Genomic DNA, 7,905 nt, shown 5'->3' with positions numbered 1-7,905 from the left:
ACCTAACTGAATAAAGATCAACTTGAAATATAAGGCATTTGACATGAACATTTTAGGGAACTTCAATAAAAGCCAAGTCACTCTCAGTGAAATAATTTTGCACAAAGAAGAAATAGGGTACTACAGAAGGTGATAAAGCAACCATGTCTTAGAAGCCCCAGCTGCCATCAAGGAATAATTTAGGTGGCACATGGGAGGCAGCAGGAGGACAAAGAAACAATTGAAGTTGTATCAGAAAATCCAGGTCCATGGATTATTTAAGCACCTGTTTATTTTTTATATAGAAGTTTTAATCTTATAGCCACAGGCTGGATGTATAGCAATATAACATCCTTTATTTTCCTCTAAGGGAAAACAATTATCTTATAAGCCTCTTAATCTAGGCTTAGTAAAACCAAGAGAAGAGGAAAGGAAGAGATAAATAAAGAAAGAAGGAAGAAATGAAGATAGATTTTAAAAAAGTCAGAGGTACAGAGATAAGGAAAGGTAGAAAGAGAAAAAGAAAGTGAGAGAGAGTAGAAAGAAAAACAGTAGCTAAGATGGACACTGATTACTATAAGCCAGTTATAGTTGTAAGGCCTTTATATATTTTGTCATTTAATGAAACACCCCTCCGATGTAGGTGTCCTTCTAGTAACACCTTGTTACTGTCAAAATTGAGACGCTAAGAAGGTAAAGCAACTAGAAGAGCCAAATTCTGAACCCAAAAGGTTTGGCTCCAGAACCTCTGCTATTAACCAGTGCACTGTTTCCAGGTCTTGCATGACCACATGGTACCCTGGTGACAATTAGCAAGTTTCTCGTGTCCTCTGAATCTCTCCTAAACATTCCTCCCTCCTCCCTGGGTGACACGGAAACAGCCCGTTATCCTGCACCTTCCTTGTTCTACAAAGTATTTAGTTTTACTTCTTATTGTGGAAAACTTCAAACATACCCCAAACTAGACAGAATTGAACAATGAATTCCCAAGTACCCATTACTGCTTCAGCAATCATCAGCTCATGGCTAATCTTTTTTTTCCTGTACTCCCATGTGTCAACCCCACCTCCCCCACTGAACTATATCAAAGCAAATTCCAGCTATTGTATCACTTCATCTGTAAATATTTCAGCATGGTCATACCTCAGAGATATTGTGGGTTCAGTTCCAGACCACCACAATAAAGCAAATATCCCAATAAAGTGAGTCACATGAATTTTTTGGTTTCCCAGTGCATATAAAAGTTATGTTTACACTAGACTGTAGGCTATTAAGTGTGCAGTAGCATTATGTCTAAAAAAACAATGTACATACTGTTTTAGCTTAGAAAAGCTGCCAAAATGCAATATGCGAGAAATTGGCTGGCTTTTACAATGGGGATTTATTATCTTTCAAGCTTACAGTTCTGAGGCCATGAAAATATCCAAATCAACGTATCATCGGGTGAAGCTCTCTCCCCAAAGACCAGCTGATGGCAGTCCTGGACTCCTCTGTCACATAGAAAGGTGCATGGTGGCACCTGCTGGTCTCTTCTGAGTTGCTTTCAGCTTCTTGGTTCATGGCATTCTCTCTCTCTGTCTGAATTTCATTCTCTTTAAAAGGACTCCAGTAAGAGGATTAAGACCCATCCTGAATGAGATGGTCACATCTTAACCAAGATCCTACTCACCAAAAGATCCTACCACAGTGGGGAATGGATTAACTTTAAGAACATGATCTTCCAGGATCCACAAAACCTCTAAACCATCACACATACCTTAAATTAAAAATAGGTTATTGCTAAAAAATGTTAACCATCACCTGAGCCTTCAGCAAGTCATAATCTTTTTTGCTGGCAGAGGGTCTGGCTTTGAGGTTGATGGCTGCTGACTGATCAGGGTCGTGGTTGCTGAAAGTTGGGGTGGCTGTGGCAATTTCTTAAAATAAGACAATGAAGTCTGTTGAACCAAGTGACTCTTCCTTTCACAAAAGATTTTTCTGTAGCATGTGATGCTGTTTGATAGCATTTTACCCACAGAACTTTCAAAACTGGAGACAATCCTCTCAAACATCATCACTGCTTTATCAAATAAGTTTATGTAATACTCTAAACCCTTTGCTGTCATTTCAATAATGTTCACAAAATCTTCACTCAGTAGTTTCAATCACAGGAAACCACTTTCTTTGCTCATCTATAAGAGGCAATTCCTCATCCATCAAAGTTTTATCACAAAATTGCAGCAGTTCAGTCACATCTTCAGGATCCACTTTTAATTCTACTTTTCTTGCTATCTCTACATCTGCAATTACTTCTTCCACTGAAGTCTTGAACCCCTCAAAGTCATCCATGAGGGTTGGAATCAACTTCTTCCAAACTCCTGTTAATGTTGATATTTTAACTTCCTCCTGTTGAATCACAAATGTTCTTCATGGCATCTAGAATATTTCCAGAAAGTTTTCAATTTACTTTGTCCAGATCCATCAGAGGAATCACTAACTATGGAAACTACAGCCTTGAAACATGAATTTCTTAAATAATATTGAAAAGTCAAAAATATTCTTGATCCAGAATAGATGTAGTTTTAGCAGGCATGAAAACATTAATGTCATTGTATGTTTCCATCAGAGCTTTTGGGTGAGCAGTAATATTTTGAAAGCAATCTTTTTTTTCTGAACGGTAGGTTCAATGGTGGGCTTCAACTATTCAGTCAACTGTGTTGTAAACAAATGTGCTATCATCCAGTCTTCTTTGTTCCATTTATACAGCACAGATGGAGTAGATTTAGCATAATTCTCAAGGGCCCTAGGACTTTTTGAATGATAAATGAGCATTGGCTTCAACTTAAGTCACCAGCTGCATTAGCCTCTGATAAGAGAGTCAGCTTGTCCTTTGAAGCTTTGATGCCAGGTATTGACTTCTCCTCTCTAGCTGTGAAAGTCCTAGATGGCATTTTCTTCCAATAGAAGCCTTTTTTTTATTTTTAATCTACATTGAAACTCTTATGTTTAGTGTAGCTAGATCTTCTGGATAACTTGCTACAGCTTCTACATCAGCACTTGCTGCTTCACCCTGCACCTTTATGTTATGGAGACAGCTTCTTTCCTTAAACATCATGAACCAAACTCTGCCAACTTCAAACTTTTCTTCTGCAGCTTTCTCACCTCTCTCAGTCTTCAGAGGACTGAAGAGAGTTAGGGCCTTGCTTCAGATTAGGTTCTGCCTTAAGGGAATGTTGTGGCTGGTTTGATCTTTCATCCAGACCAATAAAACTTTCTTCATATCAGCAATAAGGCTGTTTTGCTTTCTTGTCATGCATGCGTTCACTGGAGTAGCACTTTTAATTTCCTTCCTTTTGCTTTGCATTCACAACTTGGCTATCTGGGTGCAAGAGGCCTAGCTTTTGGCAGGTCTTGGTTTTCAACATGCCTTCCTCACTAAACTTAATCATTTCTAGCTTTTGATTTAAAGCGAAAGACATGTTACTCTTCCTTTGACTTGAATGCTTAGCAGCCATTGCAGGATCATTAATTGGCCTAATTTCAATACTGTTGTGTCTGGGGAAACAGGGAAGTCCGAGGAGAGGGAGAGAGCCCGGGGAATGGCCAGTCGTTGGAACAGTCAGAACACACACAGCATTTACTGGTCAAGTTCACTTATATGGGTGTAGTTTGTAGTGCCCCCAAACAATTAAAATAGTAACATCAAATAATACCAATCACAGACCACCATAACAGATATAATAATAATGCAAAAGTTTGAAATACTGTGAGAATCATGAAAATGTAACCCAGAAATATGAAATGAGCACATGCTGTTAGAAAAATGACATTGATAGACTAGAAGCAGGGTTGCCACAAACCTTCAATTTGCAAAAAAAAAAAAAAGAAAGGAAATAATGCAGTATTTGTGAAGTGGAATAAAGTGAAGAGTAATAAAACAAGGTATGCCTATAACTTGTATGATAAATTCCTAGCCTACAAAATTTCATGTTAATTTTGTATTCCTGACATGAGAAATTTGTTCAGCTTTAAGTACTACAAATATCCCAAACTTGGTTTGCATTTCACTCTTTTGATATATTTTCATAAGGATATCTTTCAATATATTTAATAATATCTTTTAATAAAGCATAATTTATCGATATATTCTTTTATGGTTACTGTCTTCTGTACCTGGTATAAGAAATGTTTGCCTATCTCTGGGTCAAGAAAATATTCTCCCATGCTCTCTTCTGGAAACTTTATTGATTTACCTTTTACATTTTCACTTGTGATCCATCTCAACTAAAGTTTTGAAAATGATGTGAGATATGGGTCTAATCAATTTTTTTCCCAAGTAGATATCTGATTGATGCAGCATCATTTACTGGAAATGCCATAATTTCCCCACTAATTTGCCATGGTGCATTTGTCATGAATGAGGTATACCTGTAGGTCTATTTTAGGCATACTCTTCTACTTTTCTATGATCTCAGTACTAAATTATCTCAGATACTAAGGCTTAATTAGTTTTTCAAGGAATCTGTCTAATTCATCTAAATTTTCAAATTATGGACATACGAATGCTCGTTATATTCTTATCTTTTTGAAGTCTACAGGATATGTAATGTTCTTTCTTTCCTGGTATTGAAAATGTGTCTTTTCTGCCCCTCAATTCATTCTTTTTAATTCATCAGTTGTGTTACTCTTTCTAAAGAATTGGTTTTTGCATTGTTGGTTTTCTTCATTCCACATTTTCCCCCATTTCATTGATTTCTCACATATTTAGTAAACCCTTCTTCTATATTATTGGCATTTCATTTACTTTCCTTTCCCAGCTTCCCAAGATGGGAGCTTAGATCACTTTCTCCTTTTATAATATAAGCTGTTAGACCCCGAAATTTCCCTTAGAACACTGCTTTAGCAGCATTTTTTCTTCATCAAAATATTTTCCACTTGTGATTTTTCTTTGACTCATTGGTTATTGTGTTTTTTCAAAATATTTGGGAGTTATTCTAGTTTCAGGTATATGCGGGACACTGATTACGTGCTTCAACTTGGCGGGCCTGGGCCAGGGGACCGGATCCGCCCCTGGGGAGGGTGGTGGGCACGGGCGACAGCGCCCTCCACAGCCCCCCGGGCCTGGGAAAGTGAGGCCGGAGGCAGGCCCCATTTCCTCACCCAAAATACCACTGTTGGGAGAGGCTTGCCGGAGGGAACCGCCTTTTCCCCACCCCCTTGTCCTGCTCGGACACTCCTCGTTGCCAGAGCAACTCCCCCACCTCTAGTGAGCATGCTCAGTTACCGGAACAACTCCCGCCCCCTGTCTATCAACCTCTGCACCCTCTCTGAACCAATCCAAGCCTTTGACCTCTACAGCTACCCCGCCCCCTAATCACCCAATATAAGCTGGTGCTCTCCCCTAATAAAGCTCTCTCTCTCTTGGTTTTCCACACCCTCAAAGAACCGTGTCCCGCCTGCTCCTTCTCGCCGCCCTCCTTGCACGCCTCCGCCGGGGACTAGGGCCCAGTCCCCCGCCTCGCCCTCGCCTCCGGGAAAGAGCCCCCGCCGCCGGTACCCTCAGAGCAACGCCGAGAGCCGAGGGTTCAGCAACCGGCTGCCCCCCCCCCCACGAAGCAGCAAACGCGACCGCAACTGGTGCCCCGTGTGAGGAATTCTCCACACGACGGTTTAGCAGGTCGCCCACTCGCCCGGACGCCTCTCCAGCTTCCCTTCTCCTCGCCTGCAAGGTAAGGGCCGCCTCTCCTTCGCCGCTCCCAGAGCCGCTTTTCCCTCGCCGCTCCGCGTTAGGGGCCGCCTCTCCCTCGCCGCTCCGCGTTAGGGGCCGCCTCTCCCTCGCCGCTCCGGAGCCGCTCCTCCCTTCCCCAATTATCCCGGCTGCCTCTCCTTCTTTTCTTCTATGACCCCCATTCCTCCTAACGCTCTCCCTCTTTCCCTCCATTACTTTGCTGTAGTCCTTTGTATGTTTCTTTCTTTGTTTGGCGCCGTGTGCCTCTTTGCAACCGCCCCCCCAGACTGCTCCAAAATGGCGAACTTCCTCCTTCTTCTTCTACTGAGGGGAGGAAGTGCTCTAGTGATGACGTCAGCCCTAAGCTGGGCCAGAAACCGCATGCGCTTTACCCCGCCCTTTCACAGGGCGGAGCTAGTCCGCCATCTTACGCCTTAGGCCCCGCCCTTTCACAGGGCGGAGCTAGTCCGCCATCTTATGCCTTAGGCCCCGCCCTTTCACAGGGCGGAGCTAGTCCGCCATCTTATGCCTTAGATCCCGCCCTTTCACAGGGCGGAGCTAGTCCGCCATCTTATGCCTTAGACCCCGCCCTTTCACAGGGCGGAGCTAGTCCACCATCTTGTGTCTTAGCCACGCCCACCATGCCGCCATCTTGCGACGCTTGGGGCCTCCCACTTCCGCCTCCCCCTTCGACAAGCTCCCCCTCGGAGCCGCTACCGGCAGTTGCCGCTACTCCTCCCACCCTGCCGACTAACAACCCCTGGCTGCCTTCTACACCTCAAGGCAACCCTTGGGACAGCGCTGCCCCTACCCCCACTCCCGTGCCAGGCCCTCTACTTTGGGCGCACCCTGCTAAAAGCCGGCTTAGGAAAATTTGCCCCGCAGTGCGGCTCTGAATCAGCCTAGCTTCAGATCTAGTCACCCTGGCTGTTCATGTATTTGGAGCGCCGCCGGAAAAAATTGTTTAGCCCCTGAACGCAGGCCAAACCCGCCTGCTTATACGTGACATGCAAATCCTCTTAAAAGGATTTCAGGGGGAATTCAGCTGCCACTATCCTAGCCATCGACTGTTACAGGGGCTCGCCAAGCTTCCCTTCCGCAGCCCCTTCCATCCTTTCCCCTCCTCTGCACCCATCCCGGGTGCCACTACTGTCTTCACTGACGCCTCCAAAACCCGTTTCGCCTTCCTCTCTTATTCTCAGGACCACCCGGAACCCCGCCTATTCAGTTATGTTAACCTTCATTCAGTCCAAGTGGGGGAAATTCTGGCAGTGTCATACGCGCTAAACGCCCACTGCAGCCACCCAGTAAACATTTTCACTGACAGCCTTTACACGTATCAGGTCTGCCGAGTCCTCGCATTTTCCACCTTTTTCCCCGGGAACTCGGCCATCGATAAAGCACTTTCTGACCTCAGAAGCATCTTAGAGCATAGACAGGATCCTTGGTTCGTTAGCCACATTCGTAGTCACTCAGGCCTTCCGGGGCCCTTGGCTAATGGCAACAGTATAGTAGACCAAGCGGTCTCAGCTCAAAATATCCAAGCTATGCTAACCCACACGGCAGCCCCTCTGGGGGATGCTGTTAACCAGGCCAAGTTATTGCATTCCAGGTTTCACTTTTCGGCTACGTCGTTACATCATTTATGTGGCCTCCCCCTAGACACCTGTAAACATCTTGTCCGCAATTGTGCAACTTGTGCGCCCTTTGCGCCGCTTGGCCCCCTGCAACCTCAGGGAGTCAACCCACGAGGCCTAAAACCCAATTCTAGATGGCAAGTGGATGTAACTCACGTTCCGTCCTTTGGACGCCTCAAATATGTGCATGTAATAATTGACACCTTCTCGGCCATGTGTTATGCAGTCCCCCTTGCCGGGGAAATGGCCAAACACTGTATCAAGGCCCTAAGACAAGGAATTCTCTTCATGGGAGTCCCCTGGGACCTAAAAACAGACAATGGGCCTGCCTATCGCAGTGCCTCCTTTGCGGCCTTTCTTCAGTTATATAACATCACCCATCACTTCGGTATCCCCTATAATCCTCAGGGGCAAGCCATTGTGGAAGCAGTCCATCGCCGCTTAAAAACACAAATTGAAAAAGAAAGGGCAATGCTCCCCCAGGCAACTCCAGGGGACCTTATCATAGCAGCCCTTATTCACCTTAATCTACTCACATTCAATAAGGAAGGGCTTTCGCCCCTACATAAACATTGGGGGCCC

Source organism: Choloepus didactylus, chromosome 11 (genome assembly GCF_015220235.1).
Source record: "Choloepus didactylus isolate mChoDid1 chromosome 11, mChoDid1.pri, whole genome shotgun sequence".
NCBI classification, from domain to species: domain Eukaryota; kingdom Metazoa; phylum Chordata; class Mammalia; order Pilosa; family Megalonychidae; genus Choloepus; species Choloepus didactylus.
This window is presented reverse-complemented; position numbering follows the sequence as displayed.